Raw genomic sequence first — 22990 nt, forward strand, 5'->3', positions numbered from 1 at the left:
AAAGACAATAAAAATAACACTAACAAAATACAAACCAAAAACACGTTGATGTAAAGTTTCGACGTGTGGGACATAACATATACTGTATATGATTGAGAGGTTTACGATAAAAAAGAAAGTGAACCTTTAAGAAAAGCTTACAGAAACACAAAGACCACATATATCTCTTCAATGCTTATGAAAGTCTGCATTCTTCATCCCAATTATGAAGGCTCTCACACTTCTTCCAGCTTTATCTCTTTCCTCATCTTGCCTTTGTTTTCTCTTGGTTTCGACACTTTTCAGCATCTGTTTTGTAATCGAAACTCAGATGTTGTTCAGTGCATACCCACGGAGCGGTTGGCTCTTCTTGATCTCAAGAGTAACCTCAGTGACGAGGCAAACCGCCTATCTTCTTGGGTAGGAAAAGACTGTTGCAGTTGGTTAGGTGTGGTCTGCGACAATATCACCGGTCACGTACATGAGATCCACCTTCAAGGTCAATGTGATGATGAGCAAATGCTAAGTGGAACCATTAGTCCATCACTGATAAAAACTGTTACAACTCAGGTACCTCGACTTGAGCTGCAACGATTTTGGGTCTAGCTCGATTCCAGCATTCATCGGTTATTTCCAAAATCTTGTACATCTTAACCTCTCATGCTCCGGATTCAGTGAGGAAATTCCTCACCAACTTGGAAATCTATCAACACTGCGTGTCCTTGATTTTTATGGCATATCTTCTCTATCTGTTCTTCATTCTAAAAGCCTAGCATGGCTAAAGAATCTTAAAGGTCTGCAATACCTGGATATGGGTGGCAGCAACCTCACAAAAGCTTCAGATTGGTTTCCGGTAGTCAGCAACCTCACCTCTTTGCTGGAACTTCATTTTTATTGGTGCGGGTTAAGTCGATTACCTAGTCACCCAACTCCAGTTAGTCTTATGTCCCTTATTGCCCTAGACCTTTCGTATAACACCTTTAGCGATATGCTGCTGCCTGGTTGGATTTTTAGCCTACGTAATATAGCATATTTAGATCTGACTCTTTGCTATATTAGTGGTGTAAATCCTGGAAGTCATGGTGGATTCCATAGCATGCCTTCTTTAAGGACTCTTCTTCTTTCAACTAACACCTTTGTGAATTCTTCTTCCTTACTTAACGGATTGTCTCTCCTAAGTAATCTTCGACGGCTTGATGTTAGTGGGTGTGAAATTTCTTCACCGGTTGTAGGCAACTTACTAAACTTGCCTTCTATTGAACATGCTGACTTATCTTGCAATTATATTGTCGAGGAGATACCTAAATCATTAAGTAATATTTGCAACATCACTATCCTTTATCTTCGATCTAACAAATTTTCGGGTGATGTGCCGGAGCTTCTTGAAAGATTTTGTGAATGTGAGTCACCTAAACTGGGAGCATTAGATTTTAGTGACAATTATTTAGTTGGTCAACTGCCAGAAAATCTAGGGAAATTGGAAAATCTGGTCGATATTAATCTTTCTTCCAATCAACTATATGGGACCATTCCAGATTCTTTAGGAAGTTTGTCACTTCTTGAAACTCTAGATCTTAGTCACAACAAGTTAAATGGAAGTCTTCCTGAAAGTATTGGACGGCTCAGTAAACTACATGGTCTAAGTCTTGATCATAATTCTTTAACAGGTATTCTGACCGAAACCCACTTTGCCAATCTACGGAGTTGGCAATATTGTTTATTGAGGATAACAAGTTGGTGTTTAAACTAAATGTTAAAAAATGGACTCCGCCTTTCAAACTCAGAGCATTGATAGCAAGTTCTTGTAGTTTAGGCCCTCAGTTTCCTTCATGGATTCAGTCACAATTAGACTTGGCATGGTTGGATGCATCCAACGCAAACATATCAGACACCATCCCCAGTTGGTTTTGGACTACAATATTCCCTAATTTAAGTTACTTGAACATTTCCCACAACAACATTCAAGGAACGTTAGGAGATGCTACTGCTCTTCAACAAACAGCAACGCTAGATCTAAGCAACAACAATTTACATGGTTGGTTACCTAGTAATTTCAGCACAGCAAAAATCCTAGATCTTTCTAACAATATTCTCTCAGGATCTTTAGAACAGTTCTTGTGTTTAGGCATTCAAGAGCTGCGACCGTTAGAAGTTCTTAATCTAGCAAACAATAACATGTCTGGTGTTATCTCAGATTGTTGGATGAATTGGAATCATCTATTCATTCTGAACCTAGAGAAAAACCAATTTTCTGGTATAATTCCACCATCTCTAGGAAATATTTCTTCTTTGCAATCACTGGAAATGGATGATAACACGCTATCCGGCAAGCTACCTCCATGGTTATTAAATTCCACCAGCCTGGTAGTCAGCAAGCTTGCAGAAAATAAATTGATGGGAAAAATACCATCATCAATAGGGAGAAATAATACACGTCTGAGAGTTCTAAGTCTTCGTTCTAACAATTTGGAAGGCAAAATCCCCGAAGAAATATGTCATCTCAGTTCTCTTCAAATTTTGGATCTTGCTCACAATGATCTCTCTGGGTACTTACCAACATCAGTTCTGTGATCTCTCTTGCTCACAATGTTCAAATATATCTGGAAGTAAGATATCAAGACCGTTTTCTGTGTACGAAACAACAAAAATTACTGCATCGTTGGTGACAAAGGGTAATACTTATACTTATGGCACCATACTTTATCAAGTGACTTCACTAGACCTTTCTAGTAACAAGTTTTCAGGGTCAATTCCTGATGAACTTGTGGGACTTTTGGGCTTACGGTTCTTGAATCTGTCACACAATGCATTAACAGGAACAATTCCCAACTCGTTCAATAAAAATGGCACGCTCGAATCGTTAGATCTGTCATTGAACCATCTTGAAGGAAATATTCCTTTAATCCTGTCACAGTTAACCTCTTTGAATTGCTTAAACATATCATACAACAATCTTGTTGGAAGAATCCCAACAGGCCCTCAGTTTCAAACATTTGGCGAGTTGAGTTTCATTGGAAACGCCCTTTGTGGGGGTCCTCTTCCAGCGTGCTTAGAAAATAATGGGGATCCCAAATCGATTACCCACGGACATGGTGAATCTAATCGCATTGATTGGATCCTAGTGATATTTACACTTGTTGGATTGGTTGTTGGTTTCTGGATCATCCTTGCCCCGTTGTTTATAAGCAGACGGTGGAGGAATGCATATTATCGTTTCCTTAAAGAAATCTGGTTCAAGCTTCAAGAATTCGTATTTCTCCTATTCCTCCGTAAGTCTTGACCATAATTTTTCTTTTCTATTACATTATGACATTCTTTGTTTTAAATGTACAAGTTATGTCTGTTTGCTCACAAAAACAAGTACAATAGGGAGGAATGAAAAAAGTAGCGTAAAAAGTATGTAAAATATAAAATTTGCAAAAATATGAACTCTATGTTTCTTACTGTACATGGACTTTATATTTTATCCCAGTTATCTGTGTTATTGTTTGCTCGCAGGTCTCACAAGGAGGTTTAGGACCAGATAAGAGGAAACATCACTACGGTCACTCCAACAAATACTGTTGGAATTTAAATAAACTTCATCGACATATTAGTTTGATTGAAAGAAAGTGTTAACTATGTACTCTATTATTGTATTTGTTATTGGCTTGGTTTAATTTCCATTCTACGTGCATGGTATATATAGGATGGATTTTAGTTGGCTACTATCATAACTGAAAAAAATTATCTATAATATCCAACGGGCCAATATTACCTAGGTAAAGTGGTGCACGAACCGTGTATAGTGTAAAAAAGTGGTGCAGGAACTATTGGGTTGGAGCTAGGCCTAAAATGAGAATAGGATATGTGTACAAAGAGGGTCTGGCTTTACTATGTTAACCGTTTTAAATGAGATTGTTGGGCTCCTTGGCAATGGGTCATTTCCATTTGACATATTTGGTTTTATTTTCGATACATGGGAATATTGGGTGTAAGTGGGCTATCTGATGGGATGCACCTAAGCCCATGTGGAACAGTTGGTATCGGCCCGTGGTTAGTTGTTATTTAATATCTAAGGTAGTAGTTTGTAGTAGAATATAAGGTAAAATTCATAAACTTGATTAATTTTCAAGGATCAATTCATTACAACAAAACTAATGTTGTCAAAGATCTAATACTATTTATGAGAAAACACATCTTGTTAAAAATAATACTAACAACTCATTCATCTGCATGTTTACCGAACAACAAAATCCACAAAATATAACCACAAACACTAAGGATTTAACACCAGTGAGGTGATTAGAGCCTATTAGATTTACACGACAGAGAATACAACCACAAACACTAAAGAAGGATTCATGATTTCTTCTTCCTAAAAGGAACTAGAAATCACAAGTTTCATTAAGCGTAAGTAATTACCAAAGATCCACTTATCAAGTAAAAAAATGTGTGAAACAGATGTCATTTTGGTTGAGGCATTTCGTCTATGTGCATCTTCAAACCTTATTTTTCTGCCACAGAAAAGTGTCGTGTTAATCACTCATCATCAGAAAGTACATGGGCCGTACTATAAATAGTCGAAAGTATGTTTAGTTGTGTGTAATAGAGTCTTTAAAGTCTAGGGTCTAGATTTGTCAAGATAGGAGATTACAACTTCCATATACATATGTCAATTTAGGAATGGTGTTTGTGTAGTGTAAATAGAGGTCAAATGTTGTATTCAGATTCATCATATTAAAGTTTCAATCAAAGTTTGTTTGTTCAATTCTTGTTCATCCTATTCTTATTATTGATTTGTAAATATCATCAACTGGGGCCAACTAAAAGATGGTGCCTTTTCTTCAATCCTTGCAAAACAAAACAAAACAAAACAAAACAAAACAAACCCAAACTTCAACTGTCATAAAAGATAAACCACAACAAGTGGAATGATTAAAAATCCAAATATATTCACACTTGTATTTTATAGAGCAGTTAGCATGCATAATTGGTAATAGTTATGTGTTTTTAGCTTGAATGTAACCTACTTAGTTTACTAATTCAAGTAAAAGCGTTTCTTTTTGTTATGACATTTTTTCTCTTGTTATTTTTCAATAAATTAACTATTATGTAATGTTTTGTGATATGTTATAACTATTTACATTATAGTTGCACAGGGAGAAATCGGTGCTTAAATATGTGATAAAATGCATTGAAGAATACAAACTTGAAGCCGAGTTTCGACCCGAGAACCTAAAGAAATGACTTGAGTAGCAGTAGAAGGTAAAGATGGAGAAGAAAGCAAACAAACGAAGCTTAGCCGACAATATGGGACCCATGCTACCCGCAAATGTTGGCCACATCACAAACGCCTATGTTTCCTCATTTCTTGTCTCTCAAATGTTTGTTAGTTTAGTCATGAAAATCACATGTTACTAGAGGTGGCCAATATGGGCGGGATGGAGAGCGGGTCAAACATATTCAGGCCAAATTGGATTTGGGTAAAGTGGGTAAATTTAATGTGTCAAATATGCTTTCCAAAAGTCTTATTATTTCACCGCCAGTATGTGTTTTAAATAGAAGTATTTAATTAGGAGGCTTTATCCATTAAAAAATAAACTCAAATTGACTTCGCAACCTCCATTATTCCCAATGTTCTTTTGTGCGATGTTTGGCTAAATAGATCCGTCTGATGTTTAGGTGAAGAACAATGATAAAAACGTTGGTGTATCTATTGGACTTTAAACTTGGGTAGGAACTTCATTTAATCTTATTATTAAGTCCTGTGTATATGAACTAATTATGTGACGGTGTGTATAAGCATTAGAACTGATGCCATTAATTGGCATCAAGTATAGGGTAAAGTTAAAATACAAAGGACAACAAAAATGAGAAGGGTGAGAAGAAATCCAGTCCATTGATCTTATATTTGAATTGTTGAGATTAATTTAATAAAGGGATATTGGTTTTTAATACTCCCAACTTTTACTTGTTGGACAATAACACTCCCAACTAACGATTTGTCTTCCACCACTCTCAACTTGTAACTTGTTTTCTTTTATCACTCCCGAACTTAACGGACCCTAACTCCGTTAGTTTTTTTGCTGAGTTGGCATATTTTTGCAGACGTGGCATGTTGTGGCACGTTACGTGGAAATACCTTCTTTAAAATCAAAAACATAAAAACAACAAATACACACACACACATACATACATACATACATACACACATACACAAATATCATCATCATCATCATTCCATCACTACCACATCGACCTCCAACACCGCCGGTTTCTGCCATTGCCGCCAGCCCCCGCTGCCTTCACCATCACCACCAAACCCTAGACTAACCCAAATTACTTTGCTAAATTCAATTCTCTTGTTTACAAATACATTATCATAGGGCTTTTGATTAGAATAAAAAAACGAGTATAATGCAATGTTTATTACCTTGAATCGATGCTCTATCGTTAGCGGCTGAACTCACCGGAAAAACGTGATGGCGGCGAAACTTGAAGATTACTTATTAGATTAGCATGTCGGCGGTGTTTGTTTTGAACAACAAAGAAACAAAGGATGATACAAATAATGGAGATTCATAATAAAATTAAGTAGGCTGGCGAGTTCCGTCGCTGGTGGTGGTGAAGACAGCGAGGCTGGCGGTGGTGGTGAAGGTGGCTCCGGTGTTGATAGAGGAATGGAGTTGTGGAGGTCTGTGATGGTGGTGGTGGTGTACACAGTGAATAGAAAGTGGTGCTTGTGTATGTCTGCTATATATATGTATACGTGTATGTGTGTATAGTGTATGTATATATGTATATAGTATAGGTTGTTTTTATGTTTTTTATTTTAAAGAAGGTATTTCCACGTAACATGCCACATCTGCAAAAATATGCCAACTCAGCAAAAAAACTAACGGAGTTAGGGTTCGTTAAGTTCGGGAGTGATAGAAGAAAACAAGTTACAAGTTGGGAGTAGTGCGAGATAAATCGTTAGTTGGGAGTGTTATTGTCCAATGAGTAAAAGTTGAGAGTATTAAAAACCAATATTCCTTTAATAAATAAAAATTGATGAAAAGGGCATGAATGTAATAACCCACCTTTGTTGACTTTCTCTCTCCACATGCAAGGCACATGTCAATTCCCCTATCATTTTAAAATGTCCATAACTTTTTCATACGACATTATTTTTTTTAAAAAAATTCACCATAATAATAAGCATTTTTTTATCTTTAATATGAGTATCATATTGTTATATAAAAATAAAAAAAATTAATGAGTTTTTTAATTGTGTTTTTTTGTTGTTCATTGTGTCTTTTAGTTGAGTTTTCATATAAATTGTATTATAAATTTTGATCATTATATTTTTCAATTGGTACTCATATTAAAGACAAAAATTAAAACAAATATTACTTCATTGTGTCGTTTTATTCGACATTAACTTTTAGTTATTGTGTAATACGTTCATTGTCTTTTATTCGGATTGACATATGACAATTCATTTAATTTGAGAAAAATAGTATTGCGTTCAATGTACATTACGTTCAAGTCATTGTGTAACATGTTGTTTCCATTGTGTTTTACATTTCAAGTCATTGTGTTATATATATTCACCATTGTGTCTTACGTTTTAGGTCATTGTGTTATACGTATTCACCATTGTGTCTTACGTTTTAGGTCATTGTGTTATACGTATTCATCATTGTGTCTTACATTTTAGGTCATTGTGTTATACGTATTCACCATTTTGTTTTACGTTTCAAGCTATTGTGTAACATGTATTAATCATTGTGTTTATGTATTAGATAATTTGTTGTTATTTCATCATTATTTTTACATATTATTATTACACAACGGTTATTAGTATTTTAAAAAAACATAATGATGAGTTGAAAGACACAATGACGAAAAAACACAATGACGAAAAAAGACACAATGATAAGTGAAAAGACACAATGACGAAAAAAGACACAATAGTGTGCGAAAAGACACATTGGTTTGCGAAAAGACACAATGACGAAAAAAGACATGATGATAAGAGAAAAGACACAATGATGTGCAAAAAGACACAATGGCGAAAAAAGAGACAATGATAAGAGAAAAGACACAATGGTGTGCGAATAAGACATAATGGTGTGCGAAAAAGACATAATGGTGTGCGAAAAGACACAATGACGAAAAAAGACACAATGGCGTGCGAAAAGACACAATGATGAAAAATGACACAATTGTGTGCGAAAAGACACAATGACGAAAAAAGACACAATGGTGTGCGAAAAGACACAATGACGTGATTTTTGTTTTAAATTTTATATAACAAAAATCATACTCATATTAAAGATAAAAAAACGCTTGTTATTATGATGAATTTTTTTTATAAAAAATATCATACGAAAAAGTTATAAACGTTCTAAAATGATGGGGGTATTAACATATGCCTTGCATGTGCAGAGAGAAAATGTGTATAATTACCTCTATACTCTTTTTCTTTTGGTCCCCACTTGACACATATCAATTATTGATGGCTTCTTACACTTCTCATTTTTGTTACCTTTTGTAGAATAACTTGACCCTCAAGTATAAAGGGTTATGTCGGTTGGTTTCTTACCGTTTCACACCCAATAAATGTGAACGTATTTATGTCATTTTATATAATGAAATGGGTGTTTTAGTGAGTGTTTTATTTTTTGAAAAGTTAACTTCTATAAACAACCGGCGGCACCAGCCTCAGAAAAAACACAACAGCAAGACCTCTCTCCACAAGACGGAGAGGGGAACTAAAACAAAACTCACACCAATTTAAATTTACACCAATTCGTCCATTCAATAGGCTTAAACTTTGACCTATATTTAAACCAAAGAAAGCCAAGAGACCTAATATCACCAAATAAATCAGCAAACCTGATCTCTTTACCTTAAAAAATTCTTTCGTTCCTAGCTTTTCAAATCCTCCAACAAGCGACCGATATAATCCCTTGAAGAGCCAAATTCTCACACTCCCCCAACCCCGAAGAAACATGTAACTCCAACAAATCTTTAATCGAGAAAGCGAAAATCGGGGGAATTTTACACCACGAGCTAACAGAATCCCACACGGCTGAGGCAATCGAACAGCCCAAAAAACATGGTCAACGGTCTCGGAACCCCAATCATACAACCCGCAACACCGAGAAAGAACAGGAATATTTCGTCTTTCCAAGGCGATTTTAGTTGGAAGTTTATCCAAATCCGCTCTCCAAACATGGACGTTACACTTAATCGAGACCCAACCACACCACACCACACCACGTTATCACCGAGTTATTGGAGTTGACTCTTGAAAGCTCGAGCAATCTCTTGACCGTCTTGACTGAGAAGGTACCATTTGGATCACCCAACCAAGTCCAAGTGTCACTTTTCTTTTCCAATCCACTGAAAGCATGACTTTAAAACACTTTTCCATTTTCATCTTTCCAATATCTGAAGTAGGAGATCGGGTCCAATTCCAACCCCAAACAACGAAATTATCCTGCCAATAAAAACGGTCTCGCAATTTGCAATTTTTTTTCTTTTCTAAATTATAGATATTAGGAAACATAGATCTAAGACTTGAGGTCCCAGCCCAAATATCCCTCCCATCTCCAAAATCCCCTTTAATTAACTCCTGAATTTTTTTTCCCGCCAAGTTCAGTTTGTTCACCACAGTGGAAATGTTCTTCCAAACCCCTGTGCTTCCTTTATTAACCGGAACCGCTCCCCACCACGACCTCTGCGAGGAAAACCTTCAATAACGTGTTTCCATAATCCTCATGTTTCTGTCTTGAAACGCCAGGCCCATTTGACTAGAAGAGAATTATTTATATCCTTTAGCCTAGACAGGCCAAGACCACCCCTATCTTTAGGTAAAGCCACCCTATCCCAAGCCACCCAATGTATTTTTTTACCGTTGGACGAACCTCCCCAAAGGAACCTCTTCATTATGCTTTCAAGTTTTTCGGCCACCGTGGAAGGAATCTTGAAGATAGAAAGGTAATATACCGGAAGACTTTCAAGAACCGACTTTATGAGCGTCACCCGCCCTCCGATAGAAAGAGTGTTAGCCACAAAAATCTAATTTATGTGGCTAAAGGTTCTAACATGTGTAAGAAATGTGTGGCGAAAGCAACCTTTAGCCACACATTTAGACCGAGGTGTGGCAAACCGCCCAGAGCCTGTGTGTGGCTAAAAGCCAATATTCACGTAGTGCAATAAGCACTTAAATGGATTCTTAGCTCTGACTAACAATATCTCAATAAGAGATATAAATATTAATATCCTTTATTTCTTCTGATTGTCCCTAATTATCCTAATATGTTTTTGAGGGAACCAATCAAGACTACTATTAAGATGTGAAATGGAATTCTCTGCCAACCCTCCGTGTGTCTAGATAGGTCAATTAGATGCATTGTGGGAAAACATTAGTACGCATTTGTAAATTAATTGACAATTATGGTCCGGAACATAATTGTGAATGCCTTTACAAAGGTGTGTTACAGGTTTCCTATTATGCATATCAGTGTCCGTATGGACATTCTGATTCGTTAGTTCATTAAGGTATTGTGCGAGGATTATTATTGTATGATTGTATAATAATTGACAATTGTGGTATAGAACATACTTATGAATTACATATCAAGAATGTGAACATTTGGGAATCTTATGTGTAAATTGGATCCGACTGAGTTATTGAACCTCTAGTTCAAGTAACCATAAACCTTATTTTTATCTATATTATGTCACTTCTGTTTATCATGTTTTTAATCAATAAATTTCGAGGACGAAATTTCTTTTAAGGTGGTAATAGTTGTAATAACCAAAATTTTAAATCATTTATTAAATATATTTTAAATACTTATAAAGTTATTAAAAACTTTAAAATAAGAATAATCAAATTAATATATATATATATATATATATATATATATATATATATATATATATACACGTATATTCTATCTTATGTATTATATTATATTAAATGTAATTAAAAAAAAGGAAAGAAACTAGAAATAACAGAAAAGAGTGAGGGAGTTAAGTTAGGATAGGCAAGCTTTCAAATTTGCTGTTCGTTTATGTCTAAACTTTTGCTACGAAGGAACTAGCTATAAATACATGTGTATGTGTAGAAACATTTAAACATGCACACAATCACACCTTCCGACAATAATTCCAGCGGATGTTTACCTTTCCGGTAAACCGAAACAAACTAAGACACCAAAATAGTACTCTTGTCCACTCTCTCGAGTCTATAGCCATCCCGGTGACCACCTCTAAACCCCCGAAGCCGAAGTCATGACGCAACCAAAGTTCACCAACAAACCGTGATTCGTCTCAAATATAAGGCAATCCCGCACAGTTATATTTATGTTTACTTACATGTGTATATATATATACTAATATACACACATACATATAGATTTTCTTAAAATATATTTTCGACAAAGTTTTCTGACGATACTTCGCGATATTCGGCGAGCCAAAAACAAACTAAAACATCAACAAGATAACTACGCTACCTATATTCACCTTGTTAATAACATTCGGTCACTTCGCCACCTCTCAAAGAACTCAATATGGTTTTCCGGCCAACCCAATCGTTTTCCCGACGAACGATGATGAAGATGAAGTAATATCAAGGTATATTCTAGTTATTATTTCAATAACAAGTGTAAGCCTAGCTAGTTAATACGGTTAAGTCGAAACTTCATTAAACACTTGGTCTGGTTTCGACACTCGTCTGTTGCACCCTCTTTTAAATTTAAAACTCGTACTTCCTTGAGTAAATTATCTACTAAACTGGTATGGTTATTAAAGTAGTTGGATAATACAAACTTTTTACTTGAAAGTTGATACCATCATGACTTTATAAAAAAAGAAAGAAAGAAAAAGAAAACAATAATAATTAGAAAAATAATTAGTGAAAGTTTTATAAATAGGCAACATGGACTGGGATTTCTGTGCCATCTTTTCTTATATATAGAAAGGATTATCATAGACTCACCTTGTTGGTTGAACCCTCAATTCATAAGAGATGGCATAAATTATTTTGCTTCACTAATAATACAAATGAACCCCACGAGGTCTAATCATAAAACTACAAATTTAAACTAATTGTTGTACAAATAACAATGAACCTTAAATCATTTTATAGATAGATTATAATAAAAACGTCACAAACATTAAGAAGTCTTTAAACTTGAATATATAAGTTTCATATATATAAACACCAAATGTTTAAAACTGAATTTATAGAATATATTATTCGTAATACATGCTTTAAATACAACAAATATATTTCTAAAAAAAATATAACTGGTATGTAGATTTTTTTGAACGCTTATAAAACAAATCGGTATCGCTTGGGAGCATTAAAGGTACGGATCCTTATCCCCTACTCTTCATTGCTTTCCTATTCATTTGATATAAACTCATTGAGTTAATATATATTTTATGACTCCTCACGTCTTTGAATTATCAATTCGCTTAGATGCCCGTTAAATTTCAATTCTGATTAAACATTGGATTTAGCTTTCATGTCGTGCGATATTATTATGTTTGATTATACTCATTATCGCATGTTCTGATATATGCTACGAAAATATGTTTTCTATGAGTTATATGAATAAGTTCATTTGTATTCTGATACCCTGAGTGTCGCTTCTCGTGGAGGGTCCCACGAACATGTTGAGGCACCGACAACATGTGAACCACCCGTGACGGTGAGATCAGTTCACGACGTCTCTTAAGTACAAGTGGTACATATGGCTATTAGGAGGCGTATGGATCGATCCTAGGATTAATATTAAGGAGATGGATAGCGGGTATGCCAACTCGCCATCTCGTGTGATAAATATCCTGGAATAGCTACCTGTATATTGTCACGTTTTATGTTCGCTCATGGATACATCCATATGACACGTTTTAATTTATTTAATAAGGTTATTCTGCATCGTATAATCAACTATAAGTTCAATCTAAATTACGTTTTATTAAACCGTTAAATATTTAAGCCTATTATTCTGTACTGAGCATTCGGCTCATTCCGTTATTTATTCTTTTATACAGATCCACAGGTTACTTCGGGCGAAATTAAGAGAGAAGAACAAAATATCAGGAACTTAAGTTTGTAAATTAACTTTAAGTTTGTCTTGTCTAATGTATTATTATACATTGATACGTAAATAAATAAAATTATGTCTTTTGTTCAGAAACCATGTTATTGTGACACGTCAGCCCTTCCAGGCCGGGGTGTTACAGTTAGCCTTCCACATGGAGAGTCTTTTTTCAAAAACACCGATTATCCCATTCCAGTTATTCACGTTATTCATATTAGCACCAACAGGAACCCCAAGATAAAGAAAAGGCAGGGAACTAGGCGAACAGCCTAGAACCCAAGCCATATCAGTAATTTCCTCTGCCCCGACCCCACACCCAAAAAGACTAGACTTCGTCAGATTTATTTTGAGCCTCGAGCAAATATGGAAAGACCTCAGGATCCTGGCCACATTCTTAAGGTTGAATAGAGACCATTCGCCTATTAAAATAACGTCATCCGCGTAAAGAAGATGTGTTAAACAAGGACCTCCTTTGGAGATCTCCACGCCTTTAATAATTCCCGAATCATCCGCTTTGTTTATGGAGCCTGACAGCGCCTCCATAACGATAAGGAAAAGAAACGGAGATAGCGGATCCCCTTGTCTCATCCCTTTCGAGCACTGAAATTCGAACGTAGGGGACCTGTTCACCAACACGGAGGATCTATCCGAAGAAAGAATACCGCGAACCCATTGACACCACAAACCAGGAATCCCTACAAGTTTGAGACCCATGTATTACACGGTTAATTAATGAAAATTTTAAAATTTAACCGTTAATTAAAATACAGTCAACAAAATGATCATATGTTGTTAATATAGTTACAATTTACATTAAAATTATAGAAACTACGTAACTAAGATTATACAAATACGTTACAAATGAGTAGAAACTTCCTTGTACACTACATATGTGGTTGTATTGGCCGGTATACGTTGTTTATCAAAAATCAAAGTCTTTAGTCTACGTCTGCTTGTAATTATTGATAAGGTTATATATAGGTCTGCTTGTAACTATTGATATAACCACGTATAGTTGTCTGTGTGACAAATAAGGTTATTTCAAATACATACAAATCCTAGATAAATGATAATATATACATGAACTAATAACTGTATTTTTTTAAACAAATATTGTGCGCATAGCTTCATTATATTGAATATAAACCATAAGAAAACACTTTAGTTATGTACAAACCAACATGTAACATTAACATACCCTAGTTCGTTGCATTTGTATAAAAATAAAATTAATAAGTTAATATAACATTGAAATTATGTAAATAATTGATGAAAGCATCTAGGTTTCAATATTTTAAATGATTTTTGGAAATCGAAAATAGTGGGATGAGATTATAACAAATTTGTTAATTTAAAATTTAGTATGATTTTAATTAAGTAATTTGTCTTATAAGATATATAAAAAAATATATTTGAATGTATAATAAAGTATAAAAGAAGTCATAAAATAGTTTCCAAAACATTTTGATAAAAAAAAAGTATAAATCAAGTCTGATTTATGAATGAAAATATTGAAAACTAAATACTGAATTTTTTATTACTAAAAATTTTTATACAACAGAAAAAAAAATCATATAAATAAATTGCATATAGTTCATAGAGTAAATAGTTATACATATGGATTATAATTATACTAATATTCAACATCAATGATTTAACGATAAGCACTAAGATATATAATATGTAGGGTTAGGTTAATTACCAAGTAGACAAAAAATGAGAAGTGTGAAAAGTAATCTAGTCCATTAATCTTATATTTGAATGTTTGTGATTAATTTGAGAAGAAAGACGTGATGGAAATGGCATATGTAGAATAGTCCATATTAGTTGTCTTTCTTTCTCCACATACAATGCATATGTCAATTCCCCAATCATTTTAAAACGTTTATAAATTTTTCATAAAAAAAAATTCACCATAATAAAAAATGTTTTTTTGAGTACCATATTGCTATATAAAAATAGTGGGTTTTTATACCTTGTGTTTTTTTATTGGGTTTTCTACATTGTGTTATAGGTTATGGTCATTATGTTTTTTTAATTGGATTTTCTACATTGTGTTATAGGTTCTGGTCATTATGTTTTTCAACCGTTACACATACTAAAGATACATTTTAAAACAAAATTTATGTCATTATGTTTTTATGCTCATCAATTTGGCTTTTGCTCGTTATCGTGTATTTTTACTCATCATTGTGTTTTAGCTATTGTGTATTACGTTCATAGTGTATTATATTCAGGTCATTGTGTATTATGTATTTATCATTGTGTTTTACGTTTTAGATCATTGTATAATATGTATTTACTATTGTGTTTTACATTTTATGTTATTATGTAATATGCATTCATTATTGTGTTTTATGTATTAGATAACGTTGTTTTTTTTATCATTATATTTACATATTAAAATTACACAAAAGTGTTATTTCACTATTACAATATTTAGATTTCATCTCTTTTGAAAAAATAAACACAATAATGAGCATAAAGACACAATAATAATAGAGAGACACAATGATGAATATAAGACACAATGACAAACAGAAAGACACAATGACGTAACTTTTTTTATTTTTATAAAACAAAATCATACTCATATTAAAGATAAAAAAAACGCTTGTTATAATGGTGAACTTGTTTTTTGGGAAAAAAGGTCGTATGAAAAAATTATAAACGTTTTAAAATAATTGGGGAATTGACATGTGCATTGTATATGACTAGAGAAAATATGTGATTTTTTTTCCTTTATGTCCTTCCTCCTTTGATCCTCACTTGACAGATGACAACCAATTATGGCTTTTCATACTTCTTATTTTTGTTTCACTTTGTACAATAACTCAACCATGTATTCTCCATGCTTCCAAATATATAAAAATTTTTTGGAGAAAATTAAGAAAATACCCATTTTTTTGAATTCAAATGCATTTGAGAAAACTTTAAATCCAAATTTGAAACCAATCTTATATAAAAAAAATTATGTACTACTACTCGATTCCTAATTTAAAAACAATTTGTAGTTTATTACCATACAAATTCAAATTCTTTGACAATGATGCAACTTTATTTTTTTTAATTTGCAATTACCCGTTACTTTAAAATTTTATTCTAACAGGTCTGCAACTTCAACTTTGAATTTTTTTTTTTATTTTCTTATGTCACCATTAATGTTAGTGAATGAATCGGTTTAGATTTACGTTTAATAAAAATAAACTTGAATTAAAGATAAGGACTTTGAAAAGGGTTGAAAAAAGATGAGGAGAGTTATGAGATTGACAAGTGTCAAGAATATGTAGTCTTTTATTAGAGTAGATAGATAATAACTGCACTTTGATTGTTTGTGGGTGAAAATCTGCCTTCGAAAATTAGTAACAGGTGCTCGATGTATTAATCTTTAATTTCAGTTTCCAAAATCGCTTAAATTTGGATGAAGAAAATGGATATTGAAGAGAAGAATCGGATGAAAGATCTTTGTAGAGTTTTGATAATTGTTTTGTTCATATATTGCTTAACCTTTACAAAAAATTATTAATGTGATTTTGATATTGTATATATAATTGTTTATTCCAGCTTCATGTGATTGATTAGTGCTTATGGTTGATCAGGTTCTTCAACCATCAAAATGGTTGTTTTGATTTTTTTGTCAGTACCGGTCAAATGGGAGCTTATTAGCCTAGCGGTTCACCGAAACTTGCTTTGGTTGGTTGATCGGGTACTGCGCCACCCCGTTGAAAGGCTCATGGTTTACCCTTTCATGGCTAATGGCAGTGTAAGAGATTTGTACTTTGTAAAATTGTCAAGTGTTTTATTATGTTTATCCAAAGTCTAACATAAGTCAAAGGTTGACTTTATAAAATTGAAAACTTTATGACATGTGTGGGGGTCTCTTTTAAAAGATTCTAAGTGTAATGAGTTCATATGAAAATGGGCTACTTTTAAAAGATTCAAGTGGGTTCGTGTCAAGACGAACCACTTAAAAAATCAAATTGGTTCAGATCTAAATGAGCCACTTAAAAAAAATCAATTTAGTTCGGTCAAATCTGGCCACTTAAAAAACGTCATTTGGTTTGGGTTAAAACGGGCCACTTTAAGAAAATACAATTTGGTTCGGGGCAAAAAGGGCCGCTTTGAAAAAATATAACGTACGTTCTGGCCAAAATGGGGGTTCGGGTTGATTCAAATATGGTATTTGTCTGATTCCTTTTCAAACATTAATGTTTTAATTTCAGGTAAACCATCACTAGATTGGAACACGCGTAAAAGAATTGCAATTGGGGTAAACGTGGTTTATTTTATCAGTCAGCTGGAGTTTAAGTGGTGTACACCTGACTTCATTGTGTTATGATATGGAAGCAAGGATACTCATATCGATCTAGAGATCAAAGTGGAACTGTAAGTACACATTACTAGACTATAAGAGATTATTAACTGTTCGTGTTTTAAGTAATGAGAGATTATTAACTCTACTTTTTCATTAACGCAAAATTATGAAGATTATTATTTTTGGTACCCTACAGTGTAGCGTATGGAAGATGAAGACCATTCTAGAAAGATGTTACCTATAGTTGGTCAATAATAATTTTAAAAAATTAAAAAGAAATACGAAAAAGAAAAAAAATTGAAAGGATTATTGACGGAACAAAGCATAAGGGCATAATGGTAATTTCATGCTTTTAGTAAAAGAAAGAGCAAAGTATTGAAATGGAAGACGGTAACCTTACTGTTATCATTACAAGAATCAAGATCTAAGTGTTACAGTAACATATATATATAAAAAAAAAAAAGCTTTGGTGACTATGTTTATTTATTCTTTATATATAAAAGAAACTAAAGAGCAAAAGGAAGTAAATTAATGAATGGAAGATGGTAAGAACATGATATTAGTTGGAAACTAGCACTACTTTAGGGACTTATACTCAACAATAAAAACTAATCTAGATGAGGCTGTAACATCCTACTTTTATGAATAAATAATAACAAACTTTATTTAAATAACTTGCGTGTTATTATTTAATTAGCTAGGTTAGATAATCATAACAAAGTGTTGACTTGGAGAATAAAAGATGGATTAACGGATTGTGATGAGTCTTATGTCTATGGGATTGAGGGTATTTAAACACCCCTAAATCTCCCTAAAACCCTAACACCCTCATTTCCACCAATCTTCCCTCCATACACACTCAAAAACACACACAAACACTCTCTTTCAATCCCGATCAAAATCCGAGCTAAGGGAGGGTAGATTCGTATTCAAGCATCACCAAAAAACTAGTGAAACACCTATATTCACGTGTTGAATCAATTCCGAAGCAAAACTGAGCCATAAGAGGTATGTTTGTTAAAGGTCATGTATTTCGTGTCGGTTTGCCAAACGCTTTAGTAGGATGATGAATCGGACCCATATTGTTACAAAAACACAAACATTGTAATACACGACTTAACGAGTGTGATACGAGAAGAACGGGTAACATTCAGGCCGCATTTAAGCTCGACCCCAGCCAGGGGCTCTACCCCTTAGACCCTGCTAGGGGCTGCACCCATTAAACCTCGCTGGCAGGGGCACTGCCCTCATACCCCGTTCTTTAGGGGTTTCACTAACTCAGAAATAAATATGATCTGGTTAGGGTAGTTAAGTGTTGTTTGTAACTTGTTACACAGTTAGGCATGTGCAGCTAAGGAGAGGTGTGACAGTTAACTCCGAGAGAAACATAATCAATGTGAGTTCTAGCCCCTTTCACTTTGAATGTTTTTGTGGCTGTGTACATACTTGTAATAAAAGAAGTGTAAGATGTTTGAGTATAACTACGTGTTGTGAGATATTTCCGTATGCTTGTAATTGTGCTTATACATATATGTTTGTAAAAAGTTATATACAGGGTGCAGAATGTAAGAATGAATATTGTCGTATGCTTGTAATTGTGCTTATACATATATGTTTGTAAGAAGTTATATACAAGGTGCAGAATGTAAGAATAAGGGTGGCAGACCCTTATAATACATGTGCAAGAATTAGGGTGGCAGTCTCTACAATATCTATGCAATAATGTGCGTGACAGACCCTTATAATATTTGTGCAAGAATTAGGGTGGCAGCCTCTACAATATTTGTGCAATAATGTGGGTGGCAGACCATTATATTATCCGTGCAAGAATTAGGGTGACAGATTCTATAATATATGTGCAAGAATGAGGGTGGCAGACCCTTACAATATATGTGCAAGAATATAAGAATAAAAGCATTAATCTATAAAGATAAAAGTAAGAAGAAGTAATAAATAAGAAAGTAAGTGTATGTTGTATGTAAGAATAGCGAAAGTGTATAATCAATGTGTAAGAATATCATGTAACTTTTTAAACTAGAACTCATGCAACGTCGATGACTTTTAGTATGCACGCAAGTTAGTAGAATGAGGCAGTTGGCGACACATGGCAGTGGACTCGAAGTGGTTGACATCAGAGGAAAGAAGGATGTTATGTTTTATGCTTATATTTCACTAGGTTATAAACCCATGTGTTAGACGGGTTTGAAAAATTAAATCTCATTCATTATCTTATTATATGATTCCGGCTTTTCAAGTTGCAATAATCATGTACCAATACCACATCAAAATTCTTAAAAGTCGCAAAAGCTGAAAAATGTAAAAAAAAATGTTTCTAATTATATTGTTGTATTAGTTTCAACATATAATAATACTAAACTAACAGTTACAATAGTTTTTATCGGTAAAAACATGACCAAATGATTCAAATTGAGGTTTAATGATATTAAATTATAAACAATCCATAACCAACAAAAAATAAAGTTATTTGGCTGACTTCATGTCTTTTTTCTTTCTAACCCATGCCTTATGTTATAAAATTAAAAGCAAGAGCAACAGTATATTTGGTAATATCGGCAAATAAATTGTAAAACTAATAAAGTTATAGGCATTTATAACAATATTTCCCAATTTCAAACATGTCATGTTATTAACACGTTTTACTCAATTCCAACATCATACAAGAAAGTAAACAGTTATAGTGAGTTTTATATTGATGTTTAAATGTAAAAAAAAAGTGTAAAGAAAACATGTTCGGAACCTAAAATAATAATTTTCTTAAAATAACCAGTTAACCCTAATTTATACCGACCAAACCGATTCTTGTGCGTTGCGCCGACTGACACGACTCGCTGACTCGTCCATTTTGCTAGTTATAATAGAACACAAGTAGGAAATTTGACCCATTTACTTAAAGGGTCGAATACAATTTGAACTTGTCCGACATGTTCCAAGTCATACTAAAAGTGGGCATATTTCAAATGAAACTTGTTGTGATCCATTACATAAATTAGAGTAAAAATTGTTGCAATAATTTTATTCACAACAAATAAGTATCTCACTGAAAAACAAACCATCATTCCTCTCATATATCAAACAATTTTGAGATTCTTGTATAGAATTGTAAAGCCCCGTTACCGGTAGCCCTACTTTCGTGTTGGATTTACTCATAAACACAGTTCTTAAATATCAGAGTTAATTAAAACATTTACGCGGAATATAAAACTTTCATAAAACATTACATAATTCATAACTTGTCTTAAAACATCCTTTGTCTTTCAACACTAAAGCATTAAATTAAAACATCATAAGTCTTCAGACGCCAGACTCTTGTTCAATGCCACGTGTCTCCTCAAGCGAGCTGCCTCATCCTACTCACCTGCGTGCATACTAAAAGTCAGCTACGCTGAGTGAGTTCTAGTTAATCATACACTATACAATACACATATACTTATATTCATTCTTTCATACTATCATACTTTCATTCCTTCATACTTTCATTCTTTCTTTTGTATTAACTTACCTTCATATCTTACATTATAAAGAGCATTACGCCCTACATTCCTCGAGTATTATTAGGGCTCGGTACCCTCCTTCCTCGAGTATTATTAGGGCTCGGTACCCTCCTTCCTCGAGTATTATTAGGGCTCGGTACCCTCTTTCCTCGAGTATTATTAGGGCTCGGTACCCTCTTTCCTCGAGTATTATTAGGGCTCGGTTTCCCTCTTTCCACGAGTATTATTAGGGCTCGGTTTCCCTCTTTCCTCGAATATTAGTAGGGTTCGGTTCCCTAGTTCTCGAATATTAGTAGGGTTCGATTCCCTCTTCGTTACCATACAACCATACATCATACCTTGAGTATTATTAGGGCTCGGTACCCTTTTCGTAACCATACAACCATGCAACCGTCATTTCCTTCTTTTATTAACTTTATCACGTTCATACACATAAGCATACATATCATACTTACCTTACACATAGCGTTACAACCTGACAGTACGTGCAATATCCGAAGATCGTTCACGTACCATCAAGCAATCATTCCTACATATCATATCATTCACATAAGGCATACACTTATCTCTTAGGATAAGCGTATTAACAAACATATCGAGTATGCATACAGCCCCGAAAACATAACACATAAATGGGGCTAGAAACTCACCTGAACACGGTTACGTTCTCCGTTGATCGTAATCCCTTTCTTCAGTTGTGCACGGCTGACTGTATAACAAGTATACATATCAATTTAACCATCACTACTTATAACATCTTTCTAGTCTTAATTACTACCCACAACGAACGGGGGTCCGGGGGCAGCGGGGTCTAGGGGCGGCAGCCCCTAGCAGGGTCCAAGGGGCAGAGCCCCTGGCTGGGGTCGAGCTGCCAGGTCAGCTTGGAAAAATTTTATTTCCATTAACTGTCTTAACACATTTTTCATTAGATTTTTAATTTATTTTCTAATCGAACTTGACTTTAGGCGAAGTTAACCTTAGGCGAACTTAGCTTTAGGCGAAGTTACCAGCTAGGCGAACTTAGCTTTACAGCGAAGTTGCCATCAGGCGAACTTGGCTTCAGGCGAAGTTGTCATCAGGCGAACTTGGCCTCAGGCGAAGTTACCAGTTAGGCGAACTTAACTTTACAGCGAAGTAGCCATCAGGCGAACTTAGCTTGCAGGCGAAGTTCATCAGGCGAACTTAGCTTGCAGGCGAAGTTCGTCGCTTGAAGGCGAAGTTGCCCAGATGAAGGCGAAGTTGCCCAGACAGCCGCTGTTTTAGTTTCTGATCGGCATTTCGAGCGATTTTAACACCCTTGCTATGGTTCAATATCACCCACTACGCTACCCGACCATTTTTGGTCATTTATACATTAAAAAGCTTGGATCTTTAAACTTCAAAGATCAAGAATCATACCTTTTTGGGCTTGTTTGGACCTCGTTTACTTGCTTATCACCACTAATCGCTCTCTCTCTCACTCGGGTCTGCCGGATCTGCCCGGATCTACCTTCGGTCCGGCGGCGAAGTTAGTGTGGTATGTATGTGTTTTTGGAGTGTTAGGGAGTTTGGTGAAAAATGAAGATATTTTGGGGTTTTGGGGGTATTTATATCCCCGAAATCCCATTCTCATTTAACCCATCTCAATTAATCCAAGTCCAAGACCCGCTCCTTACCCGATATTAATTAATTACGCGAAATCACTAAACATAACTTCCTTTATTCATCATTAAAATTTTAGGATGTTACAAGAATATAGAACATAAACAAATCATAATAATAAACAACCAACTTAAAAGAAACAGATTAATATTTCGAACGCCATACTCATGATCTTACTAGTTATAATAATTTTGTATAAAATCGGTTTGCAACACCTATAATTACAACCATTTTCCTATCATCTATATTAGTCAAGTATGACCTTAACTTGTAAGATTTAAAAAAAATGAGTGTTATGCTTATAACAAACAACACAATGTCATCACCACCAGGATACTCTTACGAGAATATATGAATTTTGTTTCATAAATATAAATGGATATCATCAAGGAAACAAAACTTACCATACCAACAGTGTATTTTAGGTATCAAAACAACTTGTTTTC

General features: G+C 34.3%; 1 pseudogene; it reads left to right on the top strand.

Annotated features, from left to right (window-relative positions):
- Positions 1-205: 205 nt before the first annotated feature.
- LOC143558650 (receptor-like protein EIX2) overlaps positions 206-22990 on the top strand; it is a 32129-nt pseudogene continuing 9344 nt past the window's right edge.

Source organism: Bidens hawaiensis, unplaced genomic scaffold (assembly GCF_021521415.1).
Source record: "Bidens hawaiensis isolate Kalapana, Puna unplaced genomic scaffold, B.hawaiensis_p1.1 tig00019572_1, whole genome shotgun sequence".
NCBI lineage: Eukaryota > Viridiplantae > Streptophyta > Magnoliopsida > Asterales > Asteraceae > Bidens > Bidens hawaiensis.